Source organism: Papio anubis, chromosome 18 (assembly GCF_008728515.1).
Source record: "Papio anubis isolate 15944 chromosome 18, Panubis1.0, whole genome shotgun sequence".
In the NCBI taxonomy this organism is placed as follows: Eukaryota; Metazoa; Chordata; class Mammalia; order Primates; family Cercopithecidae; genus Papio; species Papio anubis.
The window spans coordinates 30981977-31009009 of NC_044993.1; the positions used below are offsets into that span (position 1 = coordinate 30981977).

General features: G+C 43.1%; 1 long non-coding RNA gene and 1 pseudogene across 1 annotated transcript; both read right to left on the reverse strand.

The window, feature by feature from the left end:
- Positions 1-13787: 13787 nt before the first annotated feature.
- Positions 13788-21329, reverse strand: LOC103880478. Its single transcript, XR_641543.3, has 2 exons — positions 21237-21329; positions 13788-14695 (listed from the first exon to the last, which is right to left on the reverse strand). It is a non-coding gene; the product is annotated as an uncharacterized LOC103880478 (long non-coding RNA).
- Positions 21330-24619: 3290 nt separating this feature from the next.
- LOC101021377 lies at positions 24620-26762 on the reverse strand (annotated as a pseudogene).
- Positions 26763-27033: the final 271 nt, after the last annotated feature.

Here is a 27033-nt window from a genome sequence, read left to right on the forward strand (position 1 = left end):
CATCCTGGCTAACACAGTGAAACCCCGTCTCTACTAAAAAAAAAAATACAAAAAACTAGCCAGGCGAGGTGGCGGGTGCCTGTAGTCCTGGCTACTCGGGAGGCTGAGGCAGAAGAATGGCGTGAACCCGGGAGGCGGAGCTTGCAGTGGAGCTGAGATCCGGCCACTGCACTCCAGCCTGGGCGAGAGCGAGAGACTGTCTCAAAAAAACAAAAACAACAACAAAAAAAAAAAATTTGAATTTAAAAAAAAAAAGGGCGAGGGGGGACAGTTGTTTCCCTCCATAAATCTGAGCAAAAAGCTCTTGGCAAGTCAATTCACTGCAAGTTTTTCTATTAACTCTTAGCTCCTCAAGGGAAGGCACTCTCATTTATCTCTATCATCAGAACCTAAGCATTCAGGAAATGTTTGTTGAATTAATGTTAGAATAAATTTGTGTTCTATTCGAAGAGTCTAAAGGACTGCTGAAAAGGAATCCAAGCCTGTACACAGGGCTTTTTGGGAACGGGGCAAGAGGAAGGAGGAGCTAAAGAAAGCATCTTTCAGGGCAGTCATGGCAGCTCACACCGACAATCCCAGCACTTCAGGAGGCCAAGGTGGGAGGATCACTTGAGGCCAGGAGTCTAAGAGCAGCCTGGGCAACATGGTGAAACCCGTTTCTACAAAATAATTTTTTTTTTAATTATCCAGGGTAATGGTATATGCCTGTAGTCCCAGTTACTCGGGAGACTGAGGTGGGAGGATTACTTGAGCCCAGGAGGCTGAGGCTGCAGTGAGCTGTGATTGAGCCACTGCACTCCATCCTAGGCAACAGAATGAGACTTTGTCTCAAAAAAAGGCGGGGGGAGGAGGGGCAGGGGCAGGTGATACCTCCAGAATATAGCCAGTTGCTTCCTCCCACACTCATCCCCTGACCACTTGATTTCCATATAGTCTTAAACTAGAGATTAGCACGTTTTGAAAAGGAGGAAGAAGAGGACAAAAGGGAGGAGGAGAGAATAAGGAATAGAAAAGCTGCCACGGTTCCCACTGGCTTTTCAGTGTGTTCATTCCAGACATTTATGAGGCCTGGTTTTGTATTCTTCTGATGCTTTTCTATCCTTTTCTGTTTAATCTTAACCAAATTTGAAGAGTCTTCACTCCTTGAAACCAAATGGTTATGAACTTAGCAAATAGTGGATATTCAAAGCTGATGAAGAGGAAGCAATAATGGAAGAAAGCAAGGACAGAAAGCAATATCCTCATACAGGCTGGCTTTCATTCATGGACCTACTGAATGTCCATTTTTCTAAAGCACTCAAGAATTTCATAGAGAAGCTCACCGTCTTCATACCTGAAGATCAGCAGAAATATTTGAAAAATTAAAGAGGGTCCAAATTTGGGGTCAGTGACAAACCTGTTCCCAAACGGTGACCCAGTCCCTGTGGGGATTGAGTCTGTTAAGGGATAATGTGAAGGACCTGGGCTGGACCACCAATCCTGGCCACAGCCTGTGTTGTTTGAAGGAAATAGTAGAGAGGAAAAACAAGGCTGAACTCAGCTGAAAAGGAATTAAAATGGGCCTCAAAAATGACTGGATTCATATAATCCATGGAATAGGTCACTTGGGGCACTCTACTAAGACACTGGTATAACAAAGCTAGCTACACATGGGTGTTGAAATGCACTTCCCTTTTTAATAACAATGCAGCTTGAAAATAGGAAAAATATTCATCCCCAAAGAATTCTCTGGAGAAGCTGGAAAATTACCTGCCTCCAGCTGGTACCATGCTCTGTTAATGATTTGTATACAGGTGAACAAAAGGTTCAGTGCTCCTATTAATTACCTAAAAAAGGATTAGTCTTCTTTTCACCAGGGAATTAGGAAATCAAGAGGTACATCACCTGGTATTTCTCTATCACAGATGTCAGAAGTAAGTGTTCTTTCTTGTACACTCATCATACTTTCCCCCAGTTTTCTTTCTACCCCCATTCTATACAGCAGTCTAGCACATTGGCAAAAAAATAAATCCGTATTTGTCTTGGTTTTTGCTCAAATTCTGGAGGTAGAAATGAGGCATGAACTGTCTAGGCCCGAGCACGTGGTAGATAACCATACCTTTCACTTCACCATCAGAATGTCCCTTTCCCCCTACATTCTCCCGTATCAATCACTCCCTGAATGTGTATTTCACTTCAATTGGTCATGGGGTCCCTCAAGGTGTCCACAGCCTTCTAAATATTTTTCTTATTTTAGGTTCAGGGCTACATATGTAGGTTTAGTTATAGGTAAATTGTGTGTCACTGGAGTTTGGTATACAGATTATTTCCTCACCCAGATTTGAGAATAGTACCTGATACAGTTTGGCTCTGTCCCCACCCAAATCTCATCTTGTAGCTCCCATAATTCCCGCCTGTTTTTGGAGAGGCCCAGTCAGGGATAGTTGAATCGTGGGGGAGGATCTTTCCTGTACTGTTCTCGTGACAGTGAACGTGTCTCACGAGATCTGATGGTTTACAAACAGGAGTTTCCCTGCACAAGCTCTTTGCCTGCTGCCATCCATGTAAGATGTGACTTGCTCCTCTCCTGGCTTCCACCATAATTGTGAGTCCTCACCAGCCATGTGGAACTGTAAGTCCAATAAACCTCTTTTGTAAATTATCCAGTCTCAGGTATGTCTATCAGCAGCATGAAAATGGACTAATACAGTATCCAATAGGTAGTTTTTCAATCCTCACTCTCTTCCCACCCTCCACCTTAAATTAGGAGCTGGTGCATACCATTCCCTTGTTTCCAGGTGTGCTCAATGGTTAGTTCCCACTTACAAGAAAGAATATGTGGATTTGGTTTTCTGTTCCTGTGTTAGTTCACTTAAGATAATGGCCTCCAGCTCCATCCATATTGCTGCAGAAGACATGATCTCATTTTTTATGGCTCTATCATATTCCATGGTATATATATACCACATTTTCTTTATCCAGTCTACCATTGATAGGTATTTAGGTTGATTCTAGGTCTTTGCTATTATGAATAGTCAGTTTTCTTAAATAACACTAGGTTTACTCACTTATTACACTGCCTATGGTTGGAGTCTTAACACTAATAGGCTGCAGACTTACAATTCACCTTCCATTTATGACCGACTCTAAACTGTAATGTAGATTTTCCCCCATCTTCATTGTCTTTTACAAATATCCCACCAGAAACATTGTTTTAGGGGCACTGTACCACATTCCAATTGCCAAGAAGCGCAGCTTGCTGGAATGTTCACCCTAAATTAAGTAGTATTAAATAGAATGTAAATCAAATAGGATATTCATTAAGATATTTGTTGTTTTTCTGAAAACTTCATGTGTCATTATGTTCAGGACTTGTAGTCATCAGCACTTATAATGACTCAGATGGAGATGTAAACAGTAAGAGCTCAGCCTTGCAAATAACGTGAAGATGTGGGGGAAAGAAACTATTGAATGAAATGCAACATGCAACTGTATTAAACATGAATAAGATGCTTTAAACTTAAATCTGACTATTTTATCATAAAAATCCCTATAGAGGAGTTCAAGGCTGCAGTGAACTATGATTGTGCCACTGCATTCCAGCCTGAACAACAGAATGAGACCATCTCAAAAAAGAAAAAAAATCCCTGTAGAGTTGCTATTGTTATTACCATATCTCTATCTCAAAGTATTAGGCTTTATCATCCCTAGAGCATACATGAAAAATCTACTGAATCTGAGTGAAGGGACCAGGGAAAAAAAAAAAAAAACACCTCTACTCCTGAGGAAGAGTCAAGAACACATGCTGAACCTAGACCATTAGAGAGCTCCTTGGCCCAGGTGAGGTGGCTCATACCTGTAATTCCAGAATTTTGGGAGGCCAAGGCGGGTGGGATCACTTTGAGCCCAAAAGTTTGAGACCAGCCTAAGCAACATGACAAAACCCCACCTCTAAAAAAGTACAAAAAAATGAGCCAGCCATGCTAGCACATGTCTGTAGTCCCAGCTACTCAGGAGACCGAGGTAGGAGGAATTGTTTGAACCCAGGAGTTAGAGGCTGCAGTGAGTCATGATCACACCACTGCACTCCAGCCTGGGAAACAGAGCAAGACCATCTCAAAAAGAAAAACAAAAGCAGTTTATACTATCACATTTGGGATTAAGTTAAAAAATATGTATCTCTCCTCTAGCTGAGGGGGAGGGGAACAGGACCCCTACAAGAACCCATCCTCAAGACCCATAGCAGAGTGCCTGCCTGATATGGAGGCTTCGTCAGAACAACAGAAAACATGAGCCCTCCCCTGCTCCCACCCCACCAGTGGCCTCTTGCTGGAGAGGGGCAACAGGGAAGACCTAAAACCGGTGGTAGAGGCTGGGTACAGTGGCTCATGCCTGTAATCCCAGCAGTTTGAGAGGCTGAGGCGGGCGCGTCATCTGATGTCAGAAGTTCGAGACCAGCCTGGCCAACATGGGGAAAACCCAGTCTCTACTAAAAATATAAAAATTAGCCAGGCACAATTGTGCACACCTGTAATCCCAGCTACTTGAGGGGCTGAGGTTGCAGTGAGCCAAGATCACGCCACTGCACTCCAGCCGGGTCGACAGAGCTAGACTCTGTCTCAAAATAAATAAATAAATAAATAAATAACCCTCTGGCAAACCAGCCCCATCTTAAATGTAAAGAAAAACTAGAGGAATTTGAAGGCTATCGTATATCCAGGGTGTCTGAATTGTTTCCCCCAAAAAAGGGTATGTTGGTAAATTTCACGTTTCTTACCATAAATTTTTTAAGTATTTATTTGGCACAAGAGGTAATACGAGACTGACGGCTAGAAGACCACCTACTGAGCCTAGCCTGAGGACAGGGCTGAGTAGGAAGACACTTTTTTTTAATTTCAAAAGGTAATAGACCTAACCAGTCAACACTCCCTCCCCAGTCCTTTCTCTTTTGGGTACAGGTGAGTATATATTCTTACTAACTATCCTAATTAACAAACCATAGCAAAAGATGTATCTATGCTTTTTCTCTTGAGAGCAAAGGGCATGGTTAATCTTTCTTAGACGGCTTCCAGGACTTAAGCCAGGAAGGCAATTTGAGTCTCTTACCTCTCAGTAAGGCGTCCATCTTCAACAGGCAGAACTAAAAGAGCTATATGATGGAGTCCTAACTCCAGGGACCTCAGCCCATGACCTTATTTGGAGATAGAATCTTTACAGAAGTAGGCAAGTTAAAAAGAGGTCATTAGAGTGGGCCTTTATTCAATATGACTGGTGTCCTTACAAAAAAAGAGAAATCTGGACACAAAAACAGACAAACAGAAAGTGATATGAAGAGACACAGGAAGAAGATGGCTGTCTACAAGCCAAGCAGAGAAGCTAGAACAAATCTTTCCTTCACAACCCTCAAAAGGAACCAGCCCTGCCAACACCTTAAGACTTCTATCCTCCAGAATTGTGAAACAATAAATTTCTGTTGTTTAAGCCAGCAGTCCCCAGCCTTCTTGACAACAAGGACCAGTTTCATAGAAGATAGTATTTCCATGGATGGGGAAGGGATGGTTTTGGGATGAAACTGTTCCACCTCACATCATCAGGCATTAGTTAGATTTTCGTAAGACATGCACAACCTAGATCCCTCACATGCGCAGTTCACAATAGGGTTCACGCTCCTGTGAGAATCTAAGGCCACCACTGCTCTGACAGGAGGCGGAGCTCAAGTGCTAATGCTCACTCACCCACTGCTCACTTCCTGCTGCGGGCCCAGTTCCTAACAGACCACAGGCAGTACTGGCCTGAGGCCTAGGGGTTGGGGAAGCCTGGTTTAAGCCACTCCATTTGTGTTACTTTGTTACAGCAATCTAGTAAATTAAGACAGATGGTAACCACAGAAAGAAATTCCAAACCCAACTCAACTCATGGCAAGGTTGACTCAACCACTATATACTAAAGGCCTTGCAGAAGGAAAGGCACACACGTTTCCATGATAAAATGTATTTGCTTCAGTCTCTACAATACTAATGCTATCTGGCTTTCAACCAAAACTACTAGGCATACGAAAAAGACAAGCAAAAAATATACTTTCAAGAGACAAGGTAATCAACAGATTCAGATGCATATATGACAGATGTTGGAACTGATGGGGAATTTTAAATAATTGTGTTAATGGCTATAGCAGAAAGATGGACAGCATGCAAAATCAGATGAATTATTTCAGCAGACAGATGGAAATTACTAGAAATAATTAAGGCCAGCTGCAGTGGCTCATGCCTGTAATCCCAGTACTTCAGGAGGCCAAAGTGGGAAGATCACTTAAGCCCAAATGTTTGAGACCAGCCTGGGCAACATAGCAAGACCCCATCTCTGAAAAAAAAAAAAAAATTAAAAAATTAGCCAGGCATAGTGGTGTGCACCTGTGATTCCAGCTACTCAGGGGGCTGAAGCAGGATTGCTTGAGCCTAGGAGGTTGAGACTTGAGTGAACCGAGATCATGCCACTGCACTCCAGCCTGGCCAATAGAGACCTTAGCTCAAAAAAAAAAAAAAAAAAAAAAAAGAAGTAAAATGCTGGAAAGAAAAAACACAGCAACGGGGGTGAAGAATGCCTTCAACAGGCTAATCAACAGACTTGACACAGCTGAAAAAAAATCAGTGAAGTTGACTATACATCAATAGAAATTACCCAAACGGAAACTTGAAGAGGAAAATGAGAGAAAAAAATAGAATGTAGCATCCAAGAGCTGTAGGACAATATCAAATAGTTGATTATTCATGTAATTGGAATCCCAGAAAAAGAATCCCATTTCTTTTCCAGGAAAAGGAGAATGAGGCAGAAAAAAATTCAAAGCAAGAGTGATGAAAAATATTTCAAAATTAATGACAAACACACATACCTATGCACATCCTAATCAAACTGCTAAAAAGAAAAGACAAAGAGAAAATATTAGAAAGCAGCCAGAGGGGGTAAAAAAGACACATTGCATGAAGAGAAACAAAAATGAGAATTACAGCAAACTTGTCAGAAACTATGCAAGCCTGAAGATAATGGAATAACACTTTTTAAAGGGCTAAATGGGAGGAGTGGTCACCCCAGAATTCCATACCCAGTGAAAAAATCTTCAAAAATTAAAGGAGAAAAAGGTTTTCTCAAACAAAAAAAAAAGAATTACCAATATAAACATTTTAAAGGAAATTGTTCAGGCAGAAGGAATATGGTATCAGAAAGAAACTTGGATCTACACAAAGAAATAGAGAGTCTCTGAAATTGAATGAATAAAAATGTAAAATTAGTTTCTTTACTTCTATGTCTAAATGAAAACTGCCCAAAGCAAAAACAACAACAATGTAAAACAGCATACATCAAAGTAACAAAGTATTGAGAATCTAGTACTTCAGCCTCCCAAAGTACTTGGAAGAAAGTATTAGGAGTATAGTGCTGTAAGATCTTTATGCTATACATAAAGCAGTATCGTATTATTTGAAAGTGGATTCTGATTAATTTAAAATGTATCAGTCTGTTCAGGCTGCCATAACAGAATACCATAGACTGGTGACCTAAAGAACAGAAATGTATTTCCCACAGTTCTAGAGATAGGGAAGCCCAAGTTCACTGTGCCAGCTGATTCAGTTTCTAGGGAGGGCTCTCTTCCTGACTCAGAGAGACAGCCACCTTCTTGCTATGTCTTCGCATGGTTGGGAGACAAAGAACAAGCTCTCTGGTGTCCCTTCTTATAAGGACACTAATTCTATCAGACCAGGGCCTCACCCTCATGATCTCCTCTAACACTACCTCCCCAAAGGCCCTATCTCTGAATACAATCATGTTGAGGGTTAGGGTTTCAACATATGAAATTTGTAGGGACACAAATATCTGGGTTCATAATAGATGTATACTGTTGACCCTAGGGCAATCACTTAAAAATGAGTTCAAAAATGTATTATATGCTAATAATATAGAAAATTAGAAACAAAAATATTCAGTTCAAAAGAGGCCAGAAAAAAAAAAAAAAACAGAACACTAGCAACAGGGGAGATTTTAATCTAACCATATCAATAATTACATTAAAGCAACCAATCTAAATACCAATTATAAAACAGATTGTAATATGGGATTAAAAAGCAGGACCCAGTGATATGTGAAACCGACTTCATATATAAAACCATAGATTAAATTTAAAAGGATAAAGATGAACCATGAAAACAATCATCAAAAGAGAGCTTGAGTTCTTTTATAAATATACAAAACAGACTTCAGAATAAGGAATGTTTCTGGAGATAAAGAGGGTACCACTAACGACAAGGGGATAAATTCTTCAAAAAGACACAGTGCTAAATGTGCATGTAGTTAACAGAGCTTCAAAACGCATGAAGCAAAAACTGACAGCACTAGAAGGAAAAAAGAAAATGCTACAGTTTATAGTTGTGAACTTCAACACTTGTCTCTTAGTAACTGATAGAACAAGTCAACAGAAAATTTATAAAGATCGAGAAGGTTTGCAGGACACTATCAACCAGTGATTAAATAGACACATAGAATACTTCACCCACAACAGTAAAATACACAATCTCTTTATGTACACATTATCCAAGAGAGATCATATCCCAGGCCAAAAAATAAGTTAACAAATTTTAAAGAATTGAAATTAAGGTATTTTCTCTAAATATAATGTAATTGAAATATAAGTAAACACCAGAAAGATATTTTGGGAAACCTCCCAATGTTTGGAAAATAATGCACTTCTACATAACTCATGGGACAAAGGAAAAATCACAAAGGAAATTGGAATGTATTTGAGCTGAATTAAAATGAAAACACAATACCAAGATTTACGGGATGCAGCTAAAAAAGTATTCAGAGGAAAATCTGCAGCACTGAACATCCACATTACAAAAAAAAAAAAAATCTCAGATCAAGAACCTCCCCTTCTACCTTAAGAAACTAAAAAAGAAAATTAAATCCCAAAAAAATAGGTCAAAACTCAATTTAAAAAAATTTAATAGAGAAATACATTAAAAGTTTGTTCTTAAAGATCAGTAAAATTGACAAACCACCTGCCAAATTGGTCAGAAAAAATATTACCAATACCAGATGAGAGAAGTGAAAACACAATAAATTCTGTAGATACTAAAAGGAAAACAAGGGCATATTATGAACTTGGCCAGGCATGGTGGCTCACACCTGTAAGCCTAGCATTTTGGAAGTCTGAGGCAGGAGGATCACTTGAGCCCAGGATTCAAGACCAAAGCTGGCAAAATGGTGAAACCCTGTCTCTACACATAATGCAGAAATCATCTGGATGGGGTGATGTGCACCTGTAGTCCCAGATACTCAGGAGACTGAAATGGGAGGATCACTTGAGCCCAAGACATTGAGGCTGCAGTGAGCTGTGACTGCGCTTCTGCACTCTAGCCTGGATGACAGAGCGAGACTCTGTCTCAGATTAGATAGATCGATGGATAGATAGTTGATAGATAGATAGATTATAAATAGATACAGAGATAAATAATGTAGGCTGAGTGCAATGGCTCACACCTGTAATCTCAGAATTTTGGGAGGCCAAGGCAAGGAGATCACTTGAGATCAGGAGAGTTTGAGATCATCCTGAGTAACGTGGCAAAATCCTATCTCTACAAAAAATACAAAAGTTAGCTGGACATGCTGGCTCAGGCCTGTAGTCCCTCAGGAGGCTGAGGTGGGAGGATCACTTGACCCCAGAAGGCTGAGGATATAGTGAGTCAAGACTGCACCTCCGCACTCCAGCCTGGGTGACAAGAGCGAGACCCTGCCTCAAATAAACAAACACCTTTATGCCAATAAAGTGACAACTTAGAGGAAATGGACAAATTCCTTGAAAGACAAACTAAGAAAGCTCACTGTAGGAAACATACATAACCTGAATAGCCCTGTGTCTATTAAAGAAATTACTTGGCAGTTAAAAACCTTCCCACAAGGAAAACTCCAGGCTCAGATGGCTTCACTGGTGAATTCTGCCAAGCATTTAAGGAAGAAATAATATCACTTTACACAAACTTTTCCAGAAAATTGAAGAGGTGAGAACACTTCTCAACTCAATGAGTCCAGCATTACCCTGATACTCTAGACAAAGACATCCAAGAAAACTACTGAACAATACACCCTATGAATACACACACAAAAATTTTCATCAAAGAATTGGTGAATAAAATCAACAATAAGTTGAAAGTACAATCGACTATGACCAACAGGAATTTATCTCTTGAACACAGAACTGATTTAACATTTGAAAATCAGTGTAGGCCGGGCATGGTAGCTCACACCTGTAATCCCAGCACTTTGGGAAGCTGAGGCGGGCAGATCACTTGAGGTTGGGAGTTCAAGACTAGCCTAACATGGAGAATCCCCGTCTCTACTTAAAAAAAAAAAAAAAAATACAAAAAAATACAAAAAAGTTAGCTGGGCATAGTGGCCCATACTTGTAATCCCAAGGCAGGAGAATCCCTTGAACCTCGGAGGCAGAGGTAGCAGTGAGCCGAAATCGCGCCATTGCACTCCAGCCTGGGCAAGAGCGAAACTCTATCTCAAAAAAAAAAAAAAAGGAAAATCAGTGTAATTCACCGTATCAACAGACTAAAGAAGAACCATATGATTATCTTGATAGATGCAGAAAAAGCCTCTGGCAAAATTCAAAACCACTCATGATGTAAGTTATCAGGAAACCGGGAATAGAAGAGAACTTCTTTCACCTGGTAACAGGTAATGTCTAATGGTGAAAGGAGAAATGCCTTCCAGAGTGGAAGCAAGGCAAAAATTACACACTTTCGAGACGGAGTCTCACTCTGCCACCCAGGTTGTAGTGCAGAGGCGCAATTTTGGCTCACTGCAACCTCCACCTCCTGGGTTCAAGCAATTCTCCTGCCTCAGCCTCCCGAGTAGCTGGGATTACAGGCATGGGCCACCATTCCCAGCTAATTTTTGTTTTAGTAGAGACAGGGTTTCACCATGTTGGCCAGACTGGTCTTGAACTCCTGACCTCAGGTGATCTGCCCACCGTGGCCTCCCAAAGTGCTGAGATTACAGGCTTGAGCCACCGTGCCAGGCCAAGAATCACACTCTTATCACTACAATTCAACATTGTATAAAGGAAAATACTTGCAAATCAGATACCTGACAGAAAAATTGTATTTGAAATGCATAAAGAACTATCAAAATAAAATCAGAAAAACTGCATGCTATGCCTGAAAATGCATGTCCCCTCCCCAGAAAATTCCTTTGTTGAAATCCTAATCCCCAAGAGGATGGTATTAAGAGGTAGGACCTTTGAGAAGGTGATGAGGTCAGAAGGCACAGTGGCAGAGCCCTCACAAATGGTATTAGTGCCCTTATAAAGGACTCCAGAGAGCTGCCCTGCCCCTTCCACTATATGAGGACACAGCTAGAAGGTGCCATCTATGAGCCTGAAATTAGCCCTCAGCAGACACTGAATCTGCCACTGTTTATAAGCTGCCCAGGCTATGGTATTATGTTATAGCAGCCTGAAACGATGAAACAACAAAATAAAAGTGGACAAAACACCTGAGCAGACACTTCACCAAAGAAGACATGCAGACTGAACGAAAATCACATGTAAAGATTCTCAGCATTATTGATCATTAAGTAAATGCAAATCAAAACCACGTGATACTACTATACACCTATTGGAATGACTAAAAAAGAAAAACCAACAATACCAAGAGTCGGTGAGAATGCACAGCAACCAGAATTCTCCTACATTGCTGGTGGGAATGCAAAATGATACTGACACTTGGAAAAATAGTAAAGCCGTTTCTTATAAAGTCAAACATATGCTTTCAGACAACATCACAATCCCACGTACACGTTTTTACCCAAGTGAAATGAAAACCTATGTTCATACAAAACCCTGTATGCAAATATTTACAGCAGTTTCCATCATCTTTGCCAAAAACTGGAAGCAACTCAAATATTCTTCAACTGGAAAATGCATAAACAAACTGTGGTACAGCCATACAATGATATACTGCCCAGCAATTTTTTTTTTTTTTTTTTTTTTTTTTTTTTTTTTTTTTTTTGAGACGGAGTCTCGCTCTGTCACCCAGGCTGGAGTGCAGTGGCCAGATCTCAGCTCACTGCAAGCTCCGCCTCCTGGGTTCACGCCATTCTCCTGCCTCAGCCTCCCGAGTAGCTGGGACTACAGGCGCCTGCCACCTCGCCCGGCTAAGTTTTTGTATTTTTAGTAGAGACGGGGTTTCACTGTGTTAGCCAGGATGGTCTCAATCTCCTGACCTCGTGATCCGCCCGTCTCGGCCTCCCAAAGTGCTGGGATTACAGGCTTGAGCCACCGCGCCCGGCCTGCCCAGCAATTTTAAAAAGAACTCATATATACAATAATGTAAGTGAGGCTGGACACAGTGGCTCACACCTGTAATCCCAGCACTTGGGAGGCCGAGGCGGGTGGATCACTTGAGGTCAGGAGTTTGAGACCAGCCTTGCCAACAAGGTGAAACCCCATCTCTACTAAAAATACAAAAATTAGCCAGGTGTGGTAGCGGGCACCTGTAGTCCCAGCTACTCAGGAGGCTGAGGCAGGAGAATCACTTGAACCCAGGAGGCAGAGGTTGCAGTGAGCCAAGATCACACCACTGCACTCCAGCCTGGGCAACAGAGTGAGACTCTGTCTAGAAGAAATTAAAAATAAACAAATCTCAACTGCATTATGCCACTGATCCCCACTCTTTTTGGCACCAGGGACTGGTTTCGTGGAAGACAATGGTTCCACAGATGAGAGGCTGGGGGTGACGAGCAGGGGGATGGTTTCGGGATGATTCAAGTGCGTTACATTTATTGCACTTTATTTCTGTTATTACATTGTAATATATGAAATAATTATACATGTCACTATAATGTAGAATTAGCAGGAGCTCTGAGCTTGCTTTCTTGCAATCAGACAGTCCCATCTGGCGGTGATGAGAGACAGATCATCAAGCATTTAGATTCTCATGAAAAGCATGCAACCTAGACCCCTTGCATGTGCAATTTACAATAGGAACTGCATGCTCCTATGAGAATCTAATGGCACAGCTGATCTGACAGAAGACAGAGCTCAGGCAGTAACGCGAGCTATAGGAAGTGAATGTAAATAGAGATGAAGCTTAACTCTCTCACCCCCTGCTGTGTGGCCTGCTTCCTAACAGGTCACAGACTGGTACCGGTCTGTGGTACCAGTCTGTGGCCCAGGGTTGGGGACCCCTGCATTACAATAAAAGAAATAAGCCAAACCTAAAATCTTAACACTGTATGATTCCATTTATTTAATATTCTTATTAAAGAATAAATTAAGAATATTTATTTAATATTCTTAGAAAGGCAACATAACATCATAACAGAAAACATGTTAGTGCTTGTCAAGAGTCCAGGTTAGAGGGAGGGGTTGACTAAAAGGGGGTACGGGAGAATTTTGGGGGGTGATAGAACTGTTTTATATCTTGATTACAATAGTAGCTACATAACTATATATTTGTCAACATTCACAAAAACACACACTATAAACGGTAAATTTTACTATATGTAAACGTTAACTTATTTTAAAAAGGAAAATGCTATTGACATGTAGTGACAAATCATTAAAGCTAATAATAGACTCCCCTGTAAATCCCAGCAATCTGGGAGACTGAGGCAGGTGGATCACTCGAGCTTAGGAGTTTGAGACCAGCCTGGGCAGGAGGCAGAGCTTGCAGTGAGACAAGATTGAGCCACTGCACTCCAGCTTGCGCAACAGAATGAGACCCTGTCTCTAAAGAACATCTAAATAAAAATGGTTGCACCACCAAAACATGTCTTTATTTTCACTTGCAAAAGATCAACTCAGATTAACTGCAATTAGAACCCAAGAGTTTTACTTGGCTACAGGTCATTTTAAGCCCCAACCCTGTACTATGTCTGCTCGAACAATAAATTGGGTAACAGACTAGATTAATAAATGAGGTCTGCACTATTGACATCTGGAACATGATATCCACATCTGGGCAGGTGAAATATATATATCCTTAGGATGCTATTACAGAAGAGACCTGAAAAAAAAATGTAACTTTGAAAAGAAATATCCCATAGATGGTAGTCTCTCGAGTCTTACTTAGTCTTATTCACGTAGTCACAGAAACCATAGCAAGGATCAAGGTGTAGTGGTTTCTAGGAAGTAGATTTTGGTCTCATATTGCACTTACATTGTTTTCTTGCAAGTATTCAATATGGAGTAAACTGTCCGAGAACACAGTGATAGCACCATCTTCCCAGGTATTCAAGGAGAGAGAAAACAGGAATGCTGTAAAGAAGTTGAATAACTATGTTTTCGAGGAGATAGAGCCTGGTAACCTCAAATTTATCTTTCAATTCTGATTTCACTGCTCTTTGTGTATACCGGGTTCTAATATTAATTTATTGTGGTAAATCACATCACCACTTTTAAGAATTCACTCTAGATACGTTTCCTCTTAGCGACATTAAGAGAACTTTAATTCTTGTTCTTCCAAAACTGGACTGTATCTAAACTTTAAGCAGCAGCCGTGTGCTCCTGTGTAAATCCATTCCCAAGAAAAGTCAATCTTATCTTCTCAATAGTGCCCTCCAGCAGGTTCTCACCATGATGTTCCAAACTTCTTTCTCTGGGTGACCTGAAATTCTTCCGGATGTTTACCATATGTGTGCCTGATCCTTTGAATTCAGTGAACTGAAAAAGATTGAGATGGTAGTTCAGATAGCAAAGCATGACCCCATAAATGTTATGCAGACCTTCCCAGCACCAAAGCCTACTAAGGTAGAACAAAGGAGTCACCATTGGGTCACAGGTCAGGAACCAAGCCATGAAAGACATCAGATCTCAGTAAGAAAATCAGAATTCTTGAAGCTACAAAAAGGAATGAAATCATATTCTTTGCAGCAACACAGATGGAGGCAGAGACCATTATCCTAAATAAACTCAGAAACAGGGAACCAAATACATGTTCTCACTGATGAGAGGAAGCTAATGGATACACATGGACATATGAAAATAGACAATGGGGGTTCCAAGAGATGGGAGGGGGAAATAGGTGAGGGTTGAAAAATAACCTATCGGGTGCAATGTTCACCACTTGCGTAATGGGTACACTAGAAGCCCGGTCCCCACCAGTATGCAATGTACCTATGTAACAAACATGCACACGTACCCCTGAAACTAAAATTTTAAAAAGCAAAGAAATGCTATTTTATGTTTTTCTTTTAAACTTTTAGTGTTCTATGTAATATAAAAAGTAAAATTAAGAATAAAAATCAAAACTATAAAAACAGAAAGAAAATTAGAATATTATAAGCCACCCAAGACCAGGGCCAGCAGAAGTTGATGGGGAGGTAAGACACGAGGAATCCAGGGGGGAAGGCAAGGCAGCAAAGGAAGAGACTTAGCAGGCATTGTGCTATTACGGGCATTGTTTCTTAGACCTTAGAGCAAGGTAAAAAGTAGATAATCACATCCCTATTTTACATCCCTATGAAGCTACTGAGACCTAAAAGGTCAATTAACTACCGCAAAGCCATCCAAACTAATAGTCACGTTTTACCCAGGTCTGCCTGATTCCAAGCCCAGGCTTCTAACTACTGTGCCAACAGTTCTCAATCAGAGGTGATTCTTGCCCCTCCTTCCTACCTGGGAATATTTGGCAGTGTCTGAAGACATTTTTGGTTGTCAGAACTGGAAGTAGGAAGGGGTGCTACTGACATCCAGTAAGTGAAAGCCAGGGATGCTGCTAAACATCCAACAAAGGACAGCACCCCCATCACAAGGAATTACCCAGAACAAAATGCCAGTAGTGCCAAACTTAACCTTGCACTATGCAATGCATAGGAGATATGGAAGACAATTTTGAAGTTTAAGCACTATTTTGCTTCAGTGGTGCTCTTTCCATAATTCATAATCTTGGTCCTGGTGGCATACCTTGGCCAGTATTAAAGACTGGGGTCCCCATGTGTCTAATTCCTGCCCTTTAGGACAGAGAAGATTTGAGTGACACCCCAGTATTTTTTGTAATATAAACCACAAAACGACTGTGTTGAACTGAAAGATTTTGGAATGCCTGACCCCAGCTCAAAAGGCAACACAAAGAGAGCCCATAATGCATGCAGCAGGCAGCACTGAGCTCCTGGGGCAGGGCCGGCATGGGGATAGGAATTATGTCCCCATTATCCACAAAGTGAACATTTTTCTAACAATAACACAGTGATTTCAGAAACAATTTTAAAAACAAGAATATTTTCCCCCAAACTCCAGAGCTTTTCTGATTTTTTTCAGCAACAAAAGAATTCAGCTTCCAAAAAAAGCAGGCTGCATCTCTGAATATTAAAACTCCCACCTTGGGAAATTTTGTAAGCCTTCAGACAACCTCTTTTAAAGTTACAAATGAAAGTCACTCAACAGACGACAGTGCTCATGGACCCCTTTTATCTATGGAAGAAAGACAGAAAGAAACAGAGCAGTAACTTAGGAGCAGAGACCAAATTACTGACCTTGAGTCACCTTCCACACCATGCCTGGTCCAAACAAGATAGGGAGTTAAAAGCTTCAACCAGTAGCAACAGCAAATGATGTAATTTGATGATATTTTTAAAACCCATCAAGGGAGAATAAAAAAGCTAGATCGTATTATGCATAGAGCTCTTAGAGGTTAAAAACAGCCTCAATTTGCCTTTAGCTAAGCCCTTTCATGCTGAAATCAACCATTCCACTTTCCTCTCTGCCCAAAGAACAAGCAATTCTAGAACTAAAGAACTAGTCCACTGACGCTCGGACTCACTGAATGAGTTTATTTTTTATCTGTATGTGAAACCAAATGGGTTTTCTTTTTAGGGCTGCATGGGTGAACCCCTCCCGTCGTTCCCCCAGCTCTGTCACTGAGATTTTCCTTCTCTATGATGGTGATTATGATACATTGATACCCATTTGTCCACGTCTTCAACATGGACTCCTGTGTTCCTCCACGCCAGCTGCATTTTTCACACAACCCAACCATGAAACTGTCTGAATTGCCACCAAATGTAACCATCAAGGGTCTCATGCCCAAAACTGCCATAGCAGGAAGCACCATAACAGTTTTTGTCATTTTTCCCAGGGCACACAGATTGCTCAAATCTGCTTCTCTGCCTTATTTTTCCCTAACTCATAACCGTAAGCATTAACTACCCGTTCTCAGGCATTCGTGATATACCTGACACTGTACTAGGCGTTTTACAAATAGTTTTATTCAGTCCTTGCAGTAACTCATGAGATAAATATTACCTCTCCATTTTACATGAGAAATTCAAAACTGAAGAGTTTTAATAACTTATAAAAGATGACATGGAAAATAAGTGGCATATTTAGTCCCAAGTGTCTCACCCCAAAAACCGTTTTTACTACACAGCACACAAGACTTATGGAAGACATTTTAAAAAGTCAATAGCAGTTACTTCTAGAATATAAGGCGACTGCTAACTTTAGGTCTTTTTTAATTATATCTTTTTTTTATTTAAAGCTGGGCACGCGGCTGGGTGCAGTGGCTCACGCCTGTAATCCCAGCACTTTGGGAGGCCAAGGTGGGCAGATCACCTGAGATAAGGAATTCGAGACCAGCCTAGCCAACATGACAAAGCCCTGTCTCTACTAAAAACACAAAAATTAGCCAGGCGTGGTGGCACTTGCCTGTAATCCCAGCTACTCAGGAGGCTGAGCCAGGAGAAATTCTTGAACCCAGGAGTTGGAAGTTAGTGTGAGACTCCGTCTCAAAAACCATAAAATAAACCTGAAATTAAATTGGGCACATAAGATAGAACAAAAACATCTAAAAAACACAAAAAACACACCAAGGCCGGGTGTGATGGCTCATGCCTATACTCCCAGCACTCTGGGAGGCCGAGACAGATTGCTTGAGCCCAAGAGGAGTCTGAGACCAGCCTGTGCAACATGGCAAAACCCCATCTCTACAAAAAATACAAAAATATATATATAGCTGGGCATGGTGGTGCATGCCTGTAGTTCCAGCTACTGGGAAGGCTGGCGGGGGAGGATTGCTTAAGCCTGGGAGTTTGAGACTGCAGTGAGCCATGATTGCTTAAGCCTGGGAGTTTGAGGCTACAGTGAGCAGAGATCATCCACTGTACAGCCTGGGCAACAGTGAGACCCTGTCTTAAAAAAAAATAGTGGCTGTCCAAAGGCCGGCTGAGTTCAAGTCTCAGTGCCACATTTTGCTTGCTGCAGAACCTTGTGTCACTCAAAATCAGGCTCAAAAAAACAAAACAACAACAAAAAAAGACCAAATATGTGAAACAACCATTTTCAAGATACACTGGACATTTAAGCAACAAAGGTTGTGACCCCCTACAGACGGGAAACAAATAAGGTGGGCCAAACGATTGCCCCAGTGTACTCTAAGAGTTTTCAGATCTCTGCACATGGAAGGGAAACCAGGCTGAGCTTTGCAGACTCCCTGAGTTAGGAAGACAAACCAACTGCCAAGTCCAATAAGAAAGTAGCTAGAGTTCACAGCACAAAGTAACAGAGAGGAGAGGGAAGTGCAGAGACAGAACTCCAGAGATCTGCACAGGGTGCCCCGCCAAGTGTATAATGAGTACCGACTGATCCATGCATATATGTCAGGAAACTACCCAGGCCAGGGAAAGAACCATCCAAAAAGATTAAAGTACCCAAGGTTCAAACAGGGCTTGAAATAGTGCCTATTCCCACCAGCAAGATTAGAGAACCACAGGACTCATAAGTCACTGGGTAGAGTACACAGTAGGGTTTTGCCTCAGTCATGGAAAATAATTATCCCTACACTGAGCTCTGCTCCAGTCCCATCTAATAATTCTTAAACGAAATACCTGAAAGGATCAAACTACTTCCAAGTAACTTAAATGTGTCCCAGAACAAACCTCAAAAATATTTATAGAGGCACAAAAATATCCAGCACTCAGTGCTGAGTCTGAATGTGTTCCTTCAAAATTGATGTTGGAATTTAATCCCCAGTGTGACTGTATTAAGTGAGGCCTTTGGCCCTGCGTGGCGATTCGCGCATGTAATCCCAGCTCTTTGGCAGACTGAGGTGTGTGGATCACGAGGGTCAAGAAATGGAGCCCATCCTGGCTAACACGGTAAAATCCTGTCTTTACTAAAAATACAAGAATTAGCCAGGCGTGGTGGCAGGCGCCTGTAGTCCCAGCTACGAGGGAGGCTGGGGCAGGAGAGTGGCTTGAACCCAGGAGGCGAAGGCTGCAGTGTGGAGAGACCATGTCAGTACACTCCAGCCTGGGTGACAAAGCCAGACTCATCTTTTGGGGGGGGGGGGGGGGGAAAAAAAAGGGAGGCCTTTACGAGGTGATTTAGGAACATTACCCTTGTAAAAGAGGCTCAAGGGAGCCCCCCTTACCCCTTCTGCCGTGTGAGGACACGGCAGAAAGCCACTATTTTTGAAGGGGAGAGCAAGCCCTCACCAAACACAATCTGCTAGCACCTTCATCTTGGACTTTCCAGCCTCCAGAACTGTAAGCAGTTCATTTCTGTTGTTTATAAATTATCCAGTCTAAGGTACTTTGTTATAGTTATCTGATCAGGCTATGACTGAAATTGGTACTGAGAAGTGGAGTGCTGCTGTAATAAACATCTTAAAATGTGGAAGCAGCTTTGAAACTGAGTAATGGGTAGAGGCTGGGAAAGTTCTGAGGTACACTGCCATGAAAGGAGTCTCAAAGGGCAATTTGGTAAGGGCTCAGATAAAGAGCTGTAGAGAAAGCCTCAGCCTTCTTAGAGATCACCTAAGTGGTCATGAGAATGTTGGTAGAAACACAGAGGCCTTTCCGATGAGGTCTTCGATGCAAACTAGGAACGTGTTACAAGAAACTGGAGGAAAGGTGATTGTTATTAAGTTGCAATTAACTTGGCTTGCTTACTTATGTCCTAATGTTTTGTGAAAAACGAACTTTTGAGCAACAAAATACTGCAAAGGAAATCTCTAAACACTGCTGAGTACAGAAAGGTTTCTCTGGACTGCTTATAATAAACTGAAAGGAGACACGAACTAAAGATTAAACTAATAATCAAAAGAAACAGAACTTACAGATAGTGAAAATCCTCATGTAAAGAGAATAAGAGAGCCAGGCACGGTGGCTTACGCCTACAACCCCAGCACTTTGGGAGGCCAAGAGTTCGAGACCAACCTAGTGAAATCCTGTCTCTTAGAAATGCAAAAATTAGTTGGGCGTGGCGGCAGGAGCCTGTAATCCCAGCTACTCGGGAGGCTGAAGCAGGGAATCACTTGAACCTGGGAGCTGGAGACTGCAGTGACCCGATTTCGTGCCACTGCACTCCAGCCTGCGCCAAACAGTGAGACTGTCGCAAAAAAAACAAAAAAGTGTATTCAAATGTATTTGAATTTTGGAGGAACACAAACGTTCAGACTATAGCATTGAGTGCTGGATATCTTCGTTCCACTGTAAATACTAAGGTTTGTTCTGAGACACATTTAGGCTACCTCTAAGTAGCTTGACCCTTCACAAGTGTTTCTTCTAAAGTGTATTCAAATGTTTTTCTTTCCTAATAAGGTGATTAGTATGGATAGAAAGAAGCCAGATGCTCTCTGTTAAGACAAGGGAAGACTAACCTCGAAACTGTTTCAGAGATTATAGGGGCTGCCACTGCCATCACAGGACCAGAATGCCAAGACCTAAGGGACAGAACTATGTCAAATAAGGGTCCTCAGGCATCGTCAGACCTCAGCACCCACTTCACTGTGCCACCTCAAGTTTCTGTTCCCAGTATTCCAGCAGAGATCTTCAGTCATCCCAGACGCGGCTCCACTGACTTCAAGTGCAACGCAGGCTGCAATTACTTTCCCTCTTTACACTGCTGGTGTTAAACCTTAGCAGCACCCACGTGGTGCCAATTCTGCAGTGGCAGAGAGTTCAAGAGCTATGGCGGTATGGCTACCTCCAACCTAGATTTCAAAACACGTTCTGAATGGCCTTAGGGCCCCAACACTGAACTATCACAAGGGAGGAACCACCACAGAGAGACCAATCAGAAATTAACAGCCACCCATGTGCAACTCCAGTCTGGGAAACCCGCAGACATAACCACCCAACCTGAGAACTGCAGCAAGGTTTATGCCCAGCAAACCCATGAGACTGACTCACGGACCCAACCCTTGCCCCAACTGTAAACATTATCTTCAAGCCTTAAGATTTGCCCTTTTGGGCTTTGGACTTACTTGGAACCAGTTACTCCCTTCTTCATATTTCTCCCCTTTTAAAATGGGAATGTCTATTCCACGCCTGTCCTGCTGTGTTCGGAATTGGTGCGATCTATGACTGCAAAGAGGAAGCCGCAAGACCCTTGCGGTGAGTCTTGCAGTTCTTAAAAACGGTGCGTCTACACTCTGTTCTTTCAGACACGCACATGTATCTGGATCTTCCTTCCGGTTGGTTCTTGGTCTTGGTGACAGGAGTGAAACTTACAGCCCTTCGGTGTAAGCGTTAATAGTTTTTAAAGGTAGCGCATCTGCAGTTGGTCGTTTTTTCCTGAGGGTTCATTATCTCATTGGTTTTCAAGAAAGAAGCTGCGACCTTTGTGATAAGCGTTACAGCTCTTAAAAACAGCGAGGCCTCAAACTGCGAGCTGCAGTAAAAACAACGCCAAATAACAAGAACACTAAACCCTCCACCACGCCAAAAGTAAATTCCAGCAGATAACTATTAGCTGGTTCCGGCAGCCTGCTTTTATTCCCTTATCAGGCCCCACCCACATCTGCGGATTGGTCTTTTTTACAGAGAGCTGATTGGTCCATTTTACAGAGAGCTGATTGGTCCATTTTACAGAGAACTGATTGGTCCATTTTACAGAGAGCTGATTGGACCATTTTTGACAGGGTGCTGATTGGTGCATTTACAATCCCTGAGCTAGACACAGAGTAGTGATTGGTGCATTTACAATCCTCCAGCTTGATATAAAAGTTCTCCAAGTCCTCACTAGATTAGCTAGTCACAGAGCACTGATTGGTGTATTTACGAACCTTGAGCTAGATACAGAGTACTGATTGGTGTATTTGCAAACCTTGAGCTAGACACAGGGTGCTGATTGGTGCGTTTACGATCCCTTAGCTAGACATAAAGGTTCTCCAAGTCCCCCCGGAATCAGGAGCCCAGCTGACCTCACCTAGTGGTTTCCTTACCAGTGGTGCAGGCGGAGCTGCCTGCCAGTCCTGCACCGTGCACCCCCACTGCCCGGCTCCTGGCCGGCTGATGGGGGACGGCTAATAGGGACCGTGCACCACGGAGCAGGGAGTGGCGCCCGTCGGGGAGGCTCGGGTGGCACGGGAGCCCACCGCGGGGCGGGAGGTTCGGCATGGCGGGCTGCAGGTCTGGAGCCCTGCCCCGCGGGGAGGCAGCTGAGGCCCCGCGAGAACTCTAGCGCAGTGCCGGCGGGCCAGCAGTGCTGGGGGAGCCGGCTCAACCTCCGCAGGTGCTGGCCCGGGTGCTAACTCCTCACTGCTCTACGCCGGCGGCGCCCACCCGCCGCTCGGTGTGCGGGGCCCGCCAATCCCGCGACGGTGAGCGCCGCGCTTCTCTGGTTCCTGTCCGGCTTCTCCCTCCACACCTTCCTGCAAGCGGAAGGAGCCGGCTCTGGCCTCGGCCAGTGGAGTGGCGGGCTGAAGGGCTCCTCAGACGCCACCAGAGTGGAGGCGGAGGCCGAGGAGGCGCCGAGTGAGGGCTGCTAGCACATTGTCACCTCTCACTGCCGTTTTATTTTGAAAGCACGTAACATGGTTGATTTCACAGGTTCGCAATTGGAGAGCAATTTGCCTACCTTGAGTCCCACCCATATTTAACTTAGATGATATTTACATGAAACTCTGGCCTTTAGACTTTTGAGTTGATGCTGAAAAAGTGAAGAGTTTTGGGGCTACTGGGATGTAATGAATGTATCTTGCTTGTGGAAAGGACACAAATTTTCAGGCCAGAAGCAGAATGCTATGGTCTGAATGTTTGTGTTCCTCCAAAATTTATATGTTGGAATTTAATCCCCCATGTGATTTTATTAAGAAGTGAGAGCCGCTGGGCGCTGGGGCTCACCCTGTAATCCCAGCGCTTTGGGAGGCTGAGGCGGGAGGATCATGAGGTCAGGAGATCAAGACCATTGGCTAACATGGGGAAACCCCGTCTCTACTGAAAATACAAAAAAAATTAGCCAGGCCTGGTGGCACACGCCTATAGTCCCAGCTACCAGGGAGGCTGAGGCAGGAGAATCGCTTGAACCGAAGAGGCAGAGGTTGCAGTGAGCTGAGATCGCATCACTGCACACCAGACTGGGTGACGGAGCAAGACTCCGTCTCAAAAAAAAAAAAAAAAACGAAGTGAGGCCTTTAGGAGGTGACTTAGGAATAGTACCCTTTAAAAGAGGCTTGAGGGGACCCCCTTAACCCTTTCACCACGTGAGAACACAGCAACCAGGCACTATCTTTGAAGCAGAAAGCAAGCCCTCACCAAACTCTAAATCTGCTAGCACCTTAATCTTGGACTTCCCAGCCTCCAGAATTGTGAGCAACAAATTTCTGTTGTTTGTAAATTACTCAGTCTAAGGTATTTTGTTATGGAAGCCTAAATGAACTAAGATACACAATAAGGTAAAATTCACAATATCTGGCATCCAATCAGAAACTAACAGAAACGCAAAGAAGTTTTTTAAAAATACAAACATAATGAGAAAAATAATCAAAACTGACCCAGAATTGAGACAGATATTTGAATTTTACAGGCAAAAACATTAAAATGATTATTATACCTTCATTTCACGTGTTTAAAATTTGAAGTACAAGAATAAAATATATAAAAAGACTCAAATCTAACTTCTAGAGATGCGAAAATGCAATGTTATCACATGGAAAATATATTGGATGGGAGTAATGGCAGATTAGACATTGCAAAGAAAAGATCAGTGAATTAAAAAGGCAGCAATAACAACTATCCAAAATGAAACACTGAGAGACAAAAGAAGTAAAAGTAAAAGATGGTAGTGTGTGCCTGTAGTCCTAGCTACTCAGGAGGCTGAGGCAGATCACTTGAGCCGAGGAGGTCAATGTTGTAGTCAGCTATGATCGTGCCACTGCACTCCAGCCTAAGCAACAGAGCAAGATCCTGTCTCTAAAAAATGAATAAATAATAAATAGTGTGAGGTGACAGTGACCAGAATGAGAAGTGAGCTGAACATTGAGTATGATCAAAAAAGGCTGTTTTACCTCACAAGAAACTAAATTTATTAGTTTCTTGACCCATGACAGTAGGTATCATGCATGAGGAACGCAGCATTAGCCAGACATATAAAGTCTTTGAACCATGGGAAAGTGTCTTATCTTCTGAGTCTTAAGTTCACCAAGTGTAAAATAAGAACTTTTTTTTTTTTCTTTCTGAGACAGAGTCTCGCTCTGTTGCCCAGGCTGGAGTGCAGTGGTGCAATCTCGGCTCACTGCAAGCTCCACCTCCCGAGCTCACGCCATTCTCCTGCCTCAGCCTCCTGAGAAGCTGAGACTACAGGCGCCCGCCACCACGCCCGGCTAATTTTTTGTGTTTTTAGTAGAGACGGGATTTCACCGTGTTAGCCACGATGGTCTCAATCTCCTGACCTCGTGATCTGCCCGCCTCAGCCTCCCAAAGTGCTGGGATTACAGGCGTGAGCCACCGTGCCTGGCCAAAATAAGAACTACTTTACACAAACTTTCTTCGGTCCTCAGATTCATACCTTCAGCTACTTGAGGGCATTCCCATTTAAATGACCCAAAAACTCAGCATGTCTAAACCATGTTCTGCCCTCTACAAACCTGTGCATCTCCCAAGTTCTAAATTCTTTATTGAATCACCATACACATAGCCATAAATCTGAAAACATACTAAATAAATCACTTTTCTTCTCCCTTACCCACCCACACTGATCTAGTCACCAAGTCCTGCCATTTAAAAAGGAATATTATCAGAAATAGAAATACTGCATGATCCCACTTCTACACAGAATCTAAAATAGCCAGACTCATAGAATCACAGAGTAGGATGGTGATTGCCAGAGGCTGGGAGGATGGAGGAATGGGGTGATGTTGGTCAAAGGGTACGGAAATGGTGACTTTGTAGAAGTGATTGATATGTTAATTACTGGAATGTGATCATCTCACAATGTCTATCAAAACATCATGTTGTGTATCTTCAATATATACTTTTTTTTTGTTTCTAGGTAGTTAATGATTTGATTGACAACAGCAAAAACTACTGTAATATATACAAAATTATCATTTTATGTCAGGAGAAAATATATCATATTGGCAACAGAACATGTCCTGCCAACCCCCAAGTGGCTGGCATAGTACGTCCACCCTGTGACAGGCCCACTGGGACTGTGGTGAACCTGCCTGTACCTCAGTACAAAGCCCCCTTTCCCTGAGAAATGTACAGAAGGAGAGACGAAGAGAGTGCCCCCAAAAGGAAGAGGGAGAGGCTGGGGTCCTGTGCCCCTAGCTCAGAACTTCAGGGGGAAGACCGGCCAGAACTTGGGCTGCTTTGGGTCACAGTGCTTGTCAAAGCTCAGCTGCACTGAAGCCTCCATGGCCTGGAGCTTGGCAGCGCTGTTCCCGTACAAGCGCCTCATCTCAGCCTGGCACTGCTCGCCGGGCCGCTCAGTTGGGGGCTCCACCAACCCATGGGTGTTGTAGCACAGGTCGTGGTCGGCGTTCACGTAGCTGTCCAGGCACTCTGCATCCAGCTGCTGCCGCCGCCCTCGTTCTCTGTGCCTCTCGGTTTTCAAAGTACTGGCGGAGATCCTCAGTGATTTCCATATTGCTCAAGTCACATTCTACCTCTGCATCTACCCCTCCTCTTTAAACAAAGCGTGGTCTTCTCTCGTGGATGCCTGGATCCCACAGCTGTCATGTGGATACTGCCCAGACCCTCTGAAATGTGAAGAACTGCAGGTGGAGTCCGGCCAGGTCACATGATGGTCATAGAAGGACTGAGGATATCCAGCCTGGTTGTCTTTAGAGCTTTGGAAAAGAAGTGCAGAAAGGAAGTGCCAGCTGGGAGTGGTGGCTCATGCCTGTAATCCCAGCACTTTGGGAGGCCAAGGCGGTCGGATCACGTCAGGAGTTCAAGACCAGCCTGGCCAACATGGTGACACCCCGTCTCTACTAAAAATACAAAAAATCAGCCGGGTGTGGTGGCAGGCACCTGTAATCCCAGCTACTCAGGAGGCTGAAGCAGGAGAATCGCTTGAAACAGGGAGGTGGAGGTTACAGTGAGCCAAGGTTGTGCCACTGTACTCCAGCCTGGGCAACAAGAGCGAGACTCCATCTGAAAAAAAAAAAAGGGAAACACCACAGAAGACTGAAACAGGATTCCACGGCCTTCCTGTAGGCATTCTGATGGCTTTGCCATCAAGCCATTGTTTGATGATAACGTTGCCAGTATCTTGCATACGCCAGATGAGAATACCAAGGCCTGGTAGCTTTCTATGTTAATGCCTTCACCACTGCCATCTCTGACTGTGAAAGTCCAAATAGGCGCTGAAACTTGTGGGCACGCAGCTTGCAGATCCCGGGCAGTGGGCGAGTAGGGGCCTAGTTTTCGTTGGAAAGACAGAGGCGGTGGGGAGTGGGGAGAAGGTGGCTGTTGCTGGGGTGACTGGAAGTGTGCTAATATATACAGTTTTTTTTAATTCTTTTTTATTTTAATTTTTATTTTTAGTTCTGGGGTACATGTGCATGCAGGATGTGCAGGTTTGTTACATAGGTAATCGTATGCAACAGTGGTTTGCTGCACCTATCAGCCCATCACCTAGGTATTAAGCCCAGCATGCATTAACAACTTTTCCTAATACTCTCCCTCCCACTACCATACCCCCTGACAGGCCCCAGTGTGTGTTGTTCCCCAATTTTTTTTTTTTTGAGATGGAGTCTCGCTCTGTTGCCCGGGCTAGAGTACAGTGGCACTATCTCTGCTCACTGCAACCTCTGCCTCCTGGGTTCAAGCAAT